Here is an 11,542-nt window from a genome sequence, read left to right as displayed (position 1 = left end):
GAACATACAAACATAACATAGACAGATTCACACACAAAAAAAAAAGAGTCAGAAAACATTTTAAGATTTTTTCAGAAACCCTAAATCGAAGAGAAACAAATCTTGAAAGAAAAGATTGGGAAAAACGTTTCCAAACTCCAGTAGAACATAGATGTAGAATAGATATAAGAAAACAAACAGGGAAAGAACCTCGAATAGCTTAGGGTTTCGGAGAAACCCTAGAAATGAGAAAGGCTTGGAAGAAAGTCCGATCTAAGTCGAATGAGGTCAGAAACAGGCTCAGAAGAACAAGAGCCACCGGAGCAAGGTTGGAGATGGCCGGAATCTTCGAATCGGTGAAGGTATGAGTGAAGACCTTCGAGGTCTGGCCTCGATCCTTCGAGCATCAGGCATGCAAGAGCCGGAGGAGGTGAGTATAGGTCGTCCATGGGCCGTTGATTAATTATTTGATCAATGGCTCAGATTAATTCAGAACTGGGCCGGGTTAATTTAAGGATTGGGCTGGGGCGGATTTGGTTGGGTCTTGGGTTAATTGGGTTGGGGTTAAATTGAGGCTAAAATTGAAATCCGAATGGGCTATAATTGAAATGAAATGAGGCTAAATATTAAATAGTACCAGTCCAGTGCTTACGTCCCCTATTTTCATATGACACTTATCATTAAAATGAAAGCGACAATGGTGCTATTACTTACTAAAAACATCTCTATTGGTCTTTTAAGGTTGACATATGGGGTCCTCCAAATCTTGATTTATTGGTTAACGCAACAAAGAATTTTGTCCCTCCTGCTACCATGGTCAAATCACATATCATCCCACAAAGTGACAATGTTATGGTTCATGGAAATGGAGCTGCACTAGCTTCTTCTCTACATGCGGAGGAGCTGCAAGCTGAAAGCAAGTTCAAGGCAGTTAGTATATCAGCTATTCTCCTAACACCGCCCCATTTGGATGGATCTCATTTTAGTTCAAATGATACCTCCGTTGTATATATTTGTAACCTACATGACATCAGAGGGGAGTTTGACCCCAGAAAGGCTAAAGCTTGTGGGCTCAAAAAGGGGAGAAAGCTTGGACAACTGCAAAATGGGATCAGTGTGAAGTCAGATCTTCTGGATATCGAGATCAGTTCTACACTCATTAGAACTACATTATAGACTTCGTTTCTGCATTTCTTGTGCCTCTGAAGTTATTAAATTGCAGCAGACTTTCATTTTGCCTCATTCAGGTCCATCTAGATGATGTAATAGGCCCACCTATTCCTGGTCCCATTGTACTGATTGTTGACTGTCCAACAGAACCTCAAGCACAAGAGTTACTGTCTGCACAAGCTCTTAAAGCCTATTATTCAGATTCCCAAAGTAACTCCCCAGAGACCACCAAGGTTGTGAACTGCATCATTCATTTGAGCCCTGTTACTGTTGTCAGCAGTCCAGTTTATGAGAAATGGATGAGGAAATTTGGTTCTGCCCAACATATTATGGCAAAAACTACAAGGTCCATAACTTCTTTTCATGATTATTTTAGATTTTTCCATATCAACACTGGTTCATAGTCATTCTGTTACAGGAAGCATAAATAAACTCCAATTCTAGAATCTATTGCGAGAATAGCCACAAGACTACATTATTTGTGTCCGCAGCTTTTTCCTGCTCCTAGTCTTCTTTCTGTTCAGAATGATGATGTTGCAGCACCAATTATCAAGGTACAAGTGGAGGTTTGTTTTAAGCTCTAAAAGTTGATAGTCACTTGTGAGAACATCTTAAATATTCGATGAAAGCTGGTGATATGATACTTGTCGTTGCAGGGTTCAATCTCGAAGGTTTGTGGCATATCTGCTGAAAATATCTTAAAGGTATTGTTGACTCCAAGATTAATTTTTTCTGGGAAAGGTAACAGTATTAGAAATCATCAGCACTATGGATGTTCTGGAAATTATATTCACTTTTCAAAAGGAGCAAAAGTATACCCTTGCATGGCCATTCTTGTTATGAATTTTTCTTATCTAACCTGTTGAACAGTTCACCTTACGTCCCCCTAGACGTCTGGGATTGGACAGATCAAGTGTTCAAAATCAAATGACCTCCTCAGTGTTCATTAAAGAGTTACTTTCAGAGATTCCTGAGATTGCTGATGCTGCAAAGAACATAAGCACATTTTGGCACAAACCTAAAGAAGATGAGGTGGAACTATTCACCAGGCAGGACAGTGAAGTCATGACTGGAGATCCATCGTTGGCTGGACATGCTGCCCCTAGGTGTCTGGAAAATGTCCAGAGAGATGATCTGGAGATTGTTTTTCTGGGCACCGGTTCTTCTATACCTTCAAAATATCGAAATGTTAGTTCCATCTATTTTAATCTTTTCTTTAAAGGGGGCTTACTCCTTGATTGTGGAGAAGGAATCCTGGCACAACTAAAGAGAAGGTAATAGCATTGGACTCTTAGGATTTATTCTATATTGTTCAGAACCTCTTTTATCATTTTTCTATTTTATTTTTCACTCCAGGCCTTCTTTCAACCGCATGAATTAATTTGTTTAATAACATTGAACAGATATGGCATCAATGGTGCAGACAGTGCAGTTAGAATTCTTAAATGCATTTGGATTTCTCATATCCATGCTGATCACCACGCAAGTTTGGCACGAATACTTGCTTTGAGACGCGATTTGTTGAAGGGAGTACCCCATAAACCCATGCTGGTTATTGAACCCGAGCAGGTTGGGGAGTTTCTCAAGGATTATAAAAAACTAGAAGACCTAGACATGTTGTTCCTCGATTGTAGGAGCACTACAGTGGCTAAGTGGGATGATATGGAAGCTGATGCTATGTTTGACAAGGATCATCAAATGAGTTCTGAGGGCATGAATGATGAAAGTAGAGATCATATTGTGTTAACTTCTCTTTCCGAAGACAGTTCTCTGCTGTGCTGTTCGAAAAGAATGAAGCCAAGCACTCCAGTTGATGACATAAAATTGCTTAAGCGTTTCAAGAATGTTCTCAGTGAAGAAGGCTAGTGAGATTCATCAGCTTCCCTGTTGTACACTATCCTGAGGCATTTGGTATCATCTTAGAATCAGCAAAAAGAATGAATTGCGGAAAAGTAGTACCAGGTTGGAAGGTTGTGTACTCTGGTGACACAAGGCCATGCTCAGAAGTTATAGAAGCATCTCTTGGAGCAAAAATTCTTATACATGAGGTCAGTGCAAACTTGTGTAGATTTTTTCTATTCATCGGGCAGGTCACGTTAGGTATCAGTTATTGTATTGGAAAAAAATTGAATCTAAATATTGAAGATGACATGTCATGACACATGGACTGGTCAAAAGGTTAAAACGCAATAAATAGCCAAGAGGCATGGGAGACAACAGATATGAGGAGAAGAAAACAACATAGGTGTGGACCGTTACTCAAATAGGTACGAGTCTCATCCTATTCGAGTCATTTAAAGACCGAAGATTGGAAGAAGTTGAAGATACGAATCTGATGACGTAAAAGAGTCTAAATACAGTATTAAATATCAAATACGTTAGAGAATTTGAATTAAATAGAAATGATTATGTAACATTTCTTTTAATGTCATTTATTGCTCATAATTGCCTCATTAAGACAAAGGCATTACATCTTCTCCTAGAATCAACTATAAAAGGAGAAGGACTCAACATCTGTAAGGACAAGAAATATTATTGAGATTACACTGAAATACAAAATTACTTATTACTTTGTTATTCTCAAAAGTCTTTTATTATTTTCGTCTCCAGATTATCAGTAACCAGAATTTCTTTATATTTCTAAGCTTTGACCAAAGACTCAAATTTTTGGTTAAACAAATTGGTTCCGTTACCGGGAATCTGATAATCTTCTCTTTTAAGCTACATTCCAGCCGTTGTTATCATCATGTCAAACAACAATAATAGTGAAAACACCTTGGGAAACCATGAAAATCAAATCTATCAAAATCAAGGAGATTTACAGAACATTAACGTGGTTCCCTCCCCTCAAAATTCACCACTTCAATCTCGTGAAGGTACTCCTGCTCCTGAATCTCGTGTTGATCAACAAGAGCAATCTGAACATTTTGAAGGGATAGATGAAGCTTTACAAAAAGTAATTGATGCACGGTTTAACAAAGCTCTTCAGGCTCTAGTTAGTCGATTACCTGTTGCACCACCCACACCTACACCTAATAATAATATATTGGAGAATCCTCGTTCTGGCCTTGTTAATTCTGGAAATGGAGGAACCCCCAGTGAACCACAGGAAGGAGAACCAGGTAATTCAAATAATTCTCATTTGCAAAATTTAGTATTAACTTTGCAGAAATAGCTTAAGGAACTAGCCAGTTTTCCCTTTTTATTTTATATAAAATAATTAAAACAATTTTAAAAGCAAATTAAAAGTACTGACCCAATTAATAATATAAATATCAATTTAAAAATATTGGAACTAATTTTACAATTATAAAATGCTATTAATCTTAAAGTAGGCTATAATTGCAATTATATGCAATTTAGCTTCTAAAATACCAAATAAATTTGTGAAAATATACAAAAATTATATTAACTATATTTTGGTATAAATATGGGAATAAAATAAATTATTCACCAAAACTGATGATTTTGGGAATAATTATGGATTTTGCACTGCTAAAATAGACAATAAATTGATTTCAAAAATCTTAAAAATTAGGAAAAAATACCAAAACTCTTGGGGCATGCTTATATGTGCATGTAAATGCTATTTTGAAAGTATTTTGTATAAAAATACATAGGAAAATATTGGGTATCAACAGATGCCCCTCTTTACCCGGGAAGGATGAAAGAGTTGTCGGGTAAAGATAAGATGGCCAATTTTGACCGAAAGTGGCGATTTAAAAGGAGTTTTAACCGAGCTCTGGTTCCTGCGCTGCCTACATATCCCTGGTCTCACAGGAATCAGGCCATATGTATTTCAGATCAATTGGCGGAATATGCCGATGGAGATTTTCGAAAGGAACGGACGCGATGTTTATGTTGCGAAAGGTGGTTGAAATCAAATAGACTGCGGGAACCGGAGCGGGATCGCTCCTGCTGAGACGGTTGTTGATAGTCGGTGTACCTGCAGGTGATCAATACAAACATATATCCTGCATAAACTTAAACGTGATGCAAGTTCCCATTGGACCATGAATAATGTCTTCGGACGGGTAGGATGATGTCCTCGGACCATGATGTTCTGGGCCATGAAGCGTATGATAAAGGATTCGCAGGCTATGAAATGACGTTCTCGGGCTATGAGAATGATGACTCTGAACTATGATGCCTTTGAATAATGATATGCAAAAGATAAAATGGGGTCCTCAGGCCATGGAATGGCATTCTCGGGCTATGCAAATGATGTCTCCGAACAATGATGCCTTTGGACAATTTGGCGATCTTTCAGCCCATGAAATGTAGAAGGTGGCGATCTTTCAGCCCATGAAATGTAGGATTCCATCGATATTTCAGCCGATGCAAGACGTAAATAAAAGGTGGCGATATTTCGGCCATGCGAGAAAGATAAGGTGGCGATCTTTCAGCCGATGCAGGATGGAGACAGAGCTTAGTCTCGGAAGGCAGAAAGGTAGCCTTATGCAAAATGCAGAAAAATGCAGGATGGAGACAATGCTTAGTCTCGGAAGGCAGAAAGGTAGCCTTATGCAAAATGCAAATGGAGACAGAGCTTAGTCTCGAAAGGCAGAAAGGTAGCCTTATGCGATGCAGATGGAGGTAGAGCTTAACCTCGGAAGGCAGAAAGGTAGCCTTATGCAATGCAGAGAAATGCAGATGGAGGTAGAGCTTAACCTCGGAAGGCAGAAAGGTAGCCTTATGCAAAATGCAGATGGAGACAGAGCTTAGTCTCGAAAGGCAGAAAGGTAAACCTCGAAAGGTAGAAAAGTAGCCTTATGTAATGCAAAAATGCAGATGAAGACGGTGCTTAGTCTCGAAAGGCAGATAAGTAGCCTTATACAGATGATAATGGAGGTAGAGCTTAACCTCGGAAGGCAGAAAAGTAGCCTTATGCAATGCAAAAATGCAGATGGAGACAGTGCTTAGTCTCGGAAGGCAGAAAGGTAGCCTTATGCAGTGCAAGAATGTAAAAGGATGATTAGTAGTAAGATCTCTTAGCTGATAGCCGATTACGACAATATAACTGCTGGGGAGATTATATACGGATAGCAATTGCGGACAAGTGATGATTCTGAGAAGTTGTATTCTTGAGAGTGCATAAATATACCTAATGATATTGCGAATTGAGTACCTGCATCCAAAGAAAAATCGTGAGTTCTGTAAGGGGAAAGGTTAGTTCGTCTTCCCTAGGCTCTTGACGTTGTGTGTTATTGGGGTAGCGTGGCTAAACAATAGCAATTCGGATAATAGTTATGCATGCTCTAGTAAATATATAATCAAAAATAGTTTTCTTTAGATGAACCAACGACTGCGACGTGGTTCAAGACATTGCAACCTCTTTTTCTCCGGAATTTTGAGGGTCCTCCTCAAAATTCTGCCCCAGTTTGCAGAGCGAACATTTCTGACGGTTGTGCTGAATGACTAAAAAACATCTTTGGAATTTTGAGGGTCCTCCTCAAAATTTTGCCCCAGTTTACTGGGCTGGCGCTTCTGGCGATGCATGAACTAAAATTAACTTCGGACTTTTGAGGGTCCTCCTCAAACCCCAGTTCCAATAGCGGGGAAAAATGGAATTTTTATTAAATTATGATCGAACCCATAGGGCTGCCTACGTATCCCCTCTTAAACGGGAATCAGGTCAGGCGTAGTTCAAATTACATCATTAAGGGAATCATAAGTGGTTACACATAATATCGTTTCACTGCATCTGAATTGATTGGCTTCGGCCAGACTTCTCCATCCATCTCTGCAAGAATAAGGGCTCCTCCAGTTAGAACCCGGTGAACCATGTACGGACCCTGCCAATTGGGAGAGAACTTCCCGTGGAAAATTCCCGGGAACTTTCAAAACGACGGACCCTGCCCCGACGTTTTGTTCAGAGCCTTTAACAAAAGGGTTAAGCCAAGGAACCATGTGCGATTTTATTTGATCAATGGCTCAGATTAATTCAAAACTGGGCCGGGTTAATTTAAGGATTGGGCTGGGGCGGATTTGGTTGGGTCTTGGGTTAATTAGGTTGGGGTTAAATTGAGGCTAAAATTGAAATCCGAATGGGCTATAATTGCAATGAAATGAGGCTAAATGTTAAATAGCCAGTTTTCCCTTTTTATTTTATATAAAATAGTTAAAACGATTTTAAAAGCAAATTAAAAGTACTGACCCAATTAATAATATAAATATCAATTTAAAAATATTGGAACCAATTTTACAATTATAAAATGCTATTAATCTTAAAGTAGGCTATAATTGCAATTATATGCAATTTAGCTTCTAAAATACCAAATAAATTTGTGAAAATATACAAAAATTATATTAACTATATTTTGGTATAAATATGGGAATAAAATAAATTATTCACCAAAACTGATGATTTTGGGAATAATTATAGATTTTGCACTTAGGGCATGCTTATATGTGCATGTACATGCTATTTTGAAAGTATTTTGTAAAAAAATACATAGGAAAAAATTGGGTATCAACAGCGGTCGTGGTTGTGGCAGAGGCAGAGCAGCGAGGGCAACACCTGTAGATCCACCAGCTGCCCTACCTCTGGATCAGGCTCCAGCTATGGATGTTCCAGCAGCACTAGTTCAAGCACCAGCTGTGCCCATCGTGATTCCGGGTCTTCAGGAGGCCTTGGCACAGATCTTATCAGTTTATGCTGGCCTGGCTCAGGCAGTTTCAGCCACTATAGCAGCATCTACTTCACAGGCCGGGGGAGGCAATCAGACCCCCGCTACTCGTACACCTGAGTAGGTAGTGCAGGGACTACAGACACCGGGGGCACCTCTAGCCTAGCCGGTTGCACCAGCTCAGGAGTTCATTGTACTAGTTATGCCAGAGGATGACCAGCGTCGTCTCGAGAGGTTTGGTAGGCTCCAGCCTCCGTCATTCAGTGGTGCTAAGGGCGAGGATGCCCAGGGTTTTCTTGACAAGTGTTAGCGGATGCTCCGTACAACAGGGATTCTTGAGACTAGTGGTATGGAATTTACCACCTTTCAGTTTACTGGGTTTGCCTTTACTTGGTGGGTGGCGTATAAGAGGCGTATGCCGGTTGGTGCAGCGCCCCTTACTTGGTAGGAGTTCTCCACTCTCTTCTTGGAGAAGTATGTACCGCAGTCCCGCAGAGAGGAACTGCGTAGACAGTTTGAGTGGCTGAAGCAAGGGGATATGACTATGTCACAGTATGAGGCGAGGTATTCTGAGTTGGCTCGTCATGCCGTCTGGATGTATCCGACAGATCGTGAGAGGATCAGGAGATTCGTTGATGGCCTTAACTACCATCTCCGTATTCTTATGACCAGAGAGAGAGTATTGGGTGCTACGTTCGAGGAGGTGGTTGATATTGCTCGCGAGATTGAGACGGTTCGTTGTCAGGATCGAGAAGAGAGAGAGGCCAAGAGGCCTCGAGGATCTGGCATTTATTGTGGTGCTCCTTCGAGGGGCCAGTTCTAGCATGGTAGAGGTCGTTCTTTCAGGCCTGCTCAGTTAGCCCGTCCAGAGTATCGTGGGGCATCTTCAGGTCGTGGTTGTCATGGGTCTCAGAAGGGCCAGACTTCACTCTGCGCCCTCCCAGATCAGAGTTCATCTCGTGCCCCATCAACTCAGGGTTCTTCTATGCCGAGTGCATCAGCTAGTCACTCTGATGTGAGGGGTTCCCTTCAGTCCCCTTCTCCAGCACCTGGGAGTTGTTTTGAGTGTGGAGAGTTTGGGCATGTGTGGAGGCAGTGTCCTCGTTGTGTTGCTAGTTCGTCCCAGCAGAGGGGTCAGCCCTCGACTACTGCTCTAGTTACTTCACCACCTGCCCAACCAGCTAGGGGTGGAGGTCAGGTAGCCAGGGGTCGCACCAGAGGGGGAGGTCAATCAGGAGGCGGTCATGCCCGTTTCTATGCACTTCCAGGCAGGCCAGATGCCATAGCTTCAGATGCCGTCATTACAGGTATTGTTTCAGTCTGCTACAAAGATGCCTCTGTATTATTTGATCCCTGTTCCACCTTTTCCTATGTGTCATCATACTTTGCCCGTTAATTTGGGTATGCCCCATAAGTTTCTTGCTTTACCTATTCATGTATCTACCCCAGTGGGCGATACTGTTGTTGTAGACCGTGTGTACCGATCATGTGTGGTGACTATTGGGGGTCGGGAGAACCGAGTAGATCTATTGCTATTGAGCATGGTGGATTTTAATGTTATTTTGGGCATGGATTGGCTATCTCCGTGTCGTGCTATTCTAGACTGTCATGCTAAGACAGTCACTTTGTCTATGTCGGGTGTACCGCGGACCGAGTGGCGTGGTGTGACTGATTATGTTCCTAGTATAGTGATATCTTTCTTGAAGGCCCAACGTATGGTTGGGAAGGGTTGCCTTTCAGATCTAGCGTTTGTGAGGGATATTGTAGTTGAGACTCCTAGTATTGATTCTGTTCCAGTTGTGAGGGATTTTTCCGATGTTTTTCCTGCAGACCTGTCGGGCATGCCACCGGACAGGGATATTGATTTTGGTATTGACCTGGTGCCGGGCACTCAGCCCATTTCTATTCTGCCGTATCGTATGGCACTAGCGGAGTTAAAAGAATTGAAGGAGCAGCTTCAGGAACTCCTAGATAAGGGGTTCATTCGGCCTAATGTGTCACCTTGGGGTGCGCCAGTCCTGTTTGTGAAAAAGAAAGATGGCACCATGAGAATGTGCATTGATTATAGGCAATTGAACAAGGTAACAATTAAGAACAATTATCCCTTGCCTCGCATTGATGATTTATTTGACCAACTTCAGGGAGCGAGAGTGTTCTACAAGATTGATCTCCGTTCGGGCTATCACCAGTTGAAGATCAAGGATCCAGATATTCTTAAGACTGCTTTCAGGACCAGATATGGTCATTATGAATTTCTTGTTATGTCCTTCGGGCTGACCAATACCCTAGTAGCGTTCATGCATTTGATGAACAATGTATTTCGGCCTTATCTGGATTCGTTCGTTGTTGTATTCATTGATGATATTCTGGTGTACTCGCGTAGTCAGGAGGAGCACGCGGAGCATTTGAGAGTTGTGTTGTAGAGATTGAGGGAGGAGAAGCTTTATGCAAAATTCTCCAAGTGTGAGTTTTGGCTCAGTTCAGTGGCTTTCTTGGGGCACGTGGTGTCTAGTGAGAGTATTCAGGTTGATCTAAAGAAGATTGAGGCAGTTCAGAGTTGGCCCAGACCGTCCTCAGCCACAGAGATTCGTAGATTTCTTGGGTTGGCAGGCTATTATCGTCGGTTTGTTCAGGGATTCTCATCGATCGCATCGCCCTTGACCAAGTTGACTCAGAAGGATGCTCCATTTGTGTGGTTGGACGAGTGTGAGAAGAGCTTTTAGAAGCTCAAGACAGCTTTGACCACAACTCTAGTATTGGTTTTGCCATCAGCTTTAGGTTCATATACCGTATATTGTGATGCTTCGAGAGTTGGGATTGGTTGTGTATTGATGTAGGAGGGTAGAGTTATTGCTTATGCTTCTCGTCAGTTGAAGCCCCATGAGAAGAACTAGCCCTTTCATGATTTGGAGTTGGCTGCTATAGTTCATGCATTGAAGATTTGGAGGCACTACTTGTATGGCGTATCTTGTGAGGTATTCACTAATCATCGTAGTCTTCAGCATTTGTTCAAGCAAAAGGATCTTAATTTGAGGTAGCGAAGATGGTTAGAGTTGCTTAAGGATTATGATATCACCATATTGTACCATCCGGGAAAGGCCAATGTAGTGGTCGATGCGTTGAGCCGAAAAGCAGTGAGTATGGGGAGTTTGGCATATATTCTAGTTGGGGAGAGACCCTTGCAGTTGATGTTCAGGACTTGGCCAATCAATTTGTGAGATTAGATATTTCGGAGCCTAGTCGGGTGTTGGCTTGCGTGGTTTCTCGGTCTTTCTTATTTGATCGCATCAGAGAGCGCCAGTATGATGACCCACATTTGCTTGTCCTTAAGGACAGAGTTCAGCATGATGATGCCATAGATGTGACCATCGGTGATGATGGGGTATTAAGGATGCAGGGCCGGATTTGTGTGCCCAAAATGGGCTGAGAGAGTTGATTCTGGAGGAGGCCCATAGCTCGCGGTATTCTATTCATCCGGGTGCCGCGAAGATGTACCAGGATTTGAGGCAGCACTATTGGTGGAGAAGAATGAAGAAAGATATTATGGGATTTGTAGCTCGGTGTCTCAATTGTCAGCAGATGAAATATGAGCATCAGAAACCGGGTGTCTTACTTCAGCAGATGGTTATTCCTGAGTGGAAGTGGGAGAGGATCACTATGGAGTTTGTTGTTGGACTTCAACGGGCTTTGAAGAAGTTTGATGCTATTTAGGTGATTATGGCTTGGCTGACCAAGTCCGCACACTTCATTCCTATCTGTACTAC

At 41.9% G+C, this 11,542-nt stretch overlaps 1 pseudogene; it reads left to right on the top strand.

Moving 5' to 3' along the window:
• Positions 1-224: 224 nt before the first annotated feature.
• LOC107812156 (tRNAse Z TRZ4, mitochondrial-like) overlaps positions 225-11,542 on the top strand; it is a 30,153-nt pseudogene continuing 18,835 nt past the window's right edge.

Source organism: Nicotiana tabacum, chromosome 5 (genome assembly GCF_000715075.1).
Source record: "Nicotiana tabacum cultivar K326 chromosome 5, ASM71507v2, whole genome shotgun sequence".
NCBI lineage: Eukaryota > Viridiplantae > Streptophyta > Magnoliopsida > Solanales > Solanaceae > Nicotiana > Nicotiana tabacum.
This window is presented reverse-complemented; position numbering and strand designations above follow the sequence as displayed.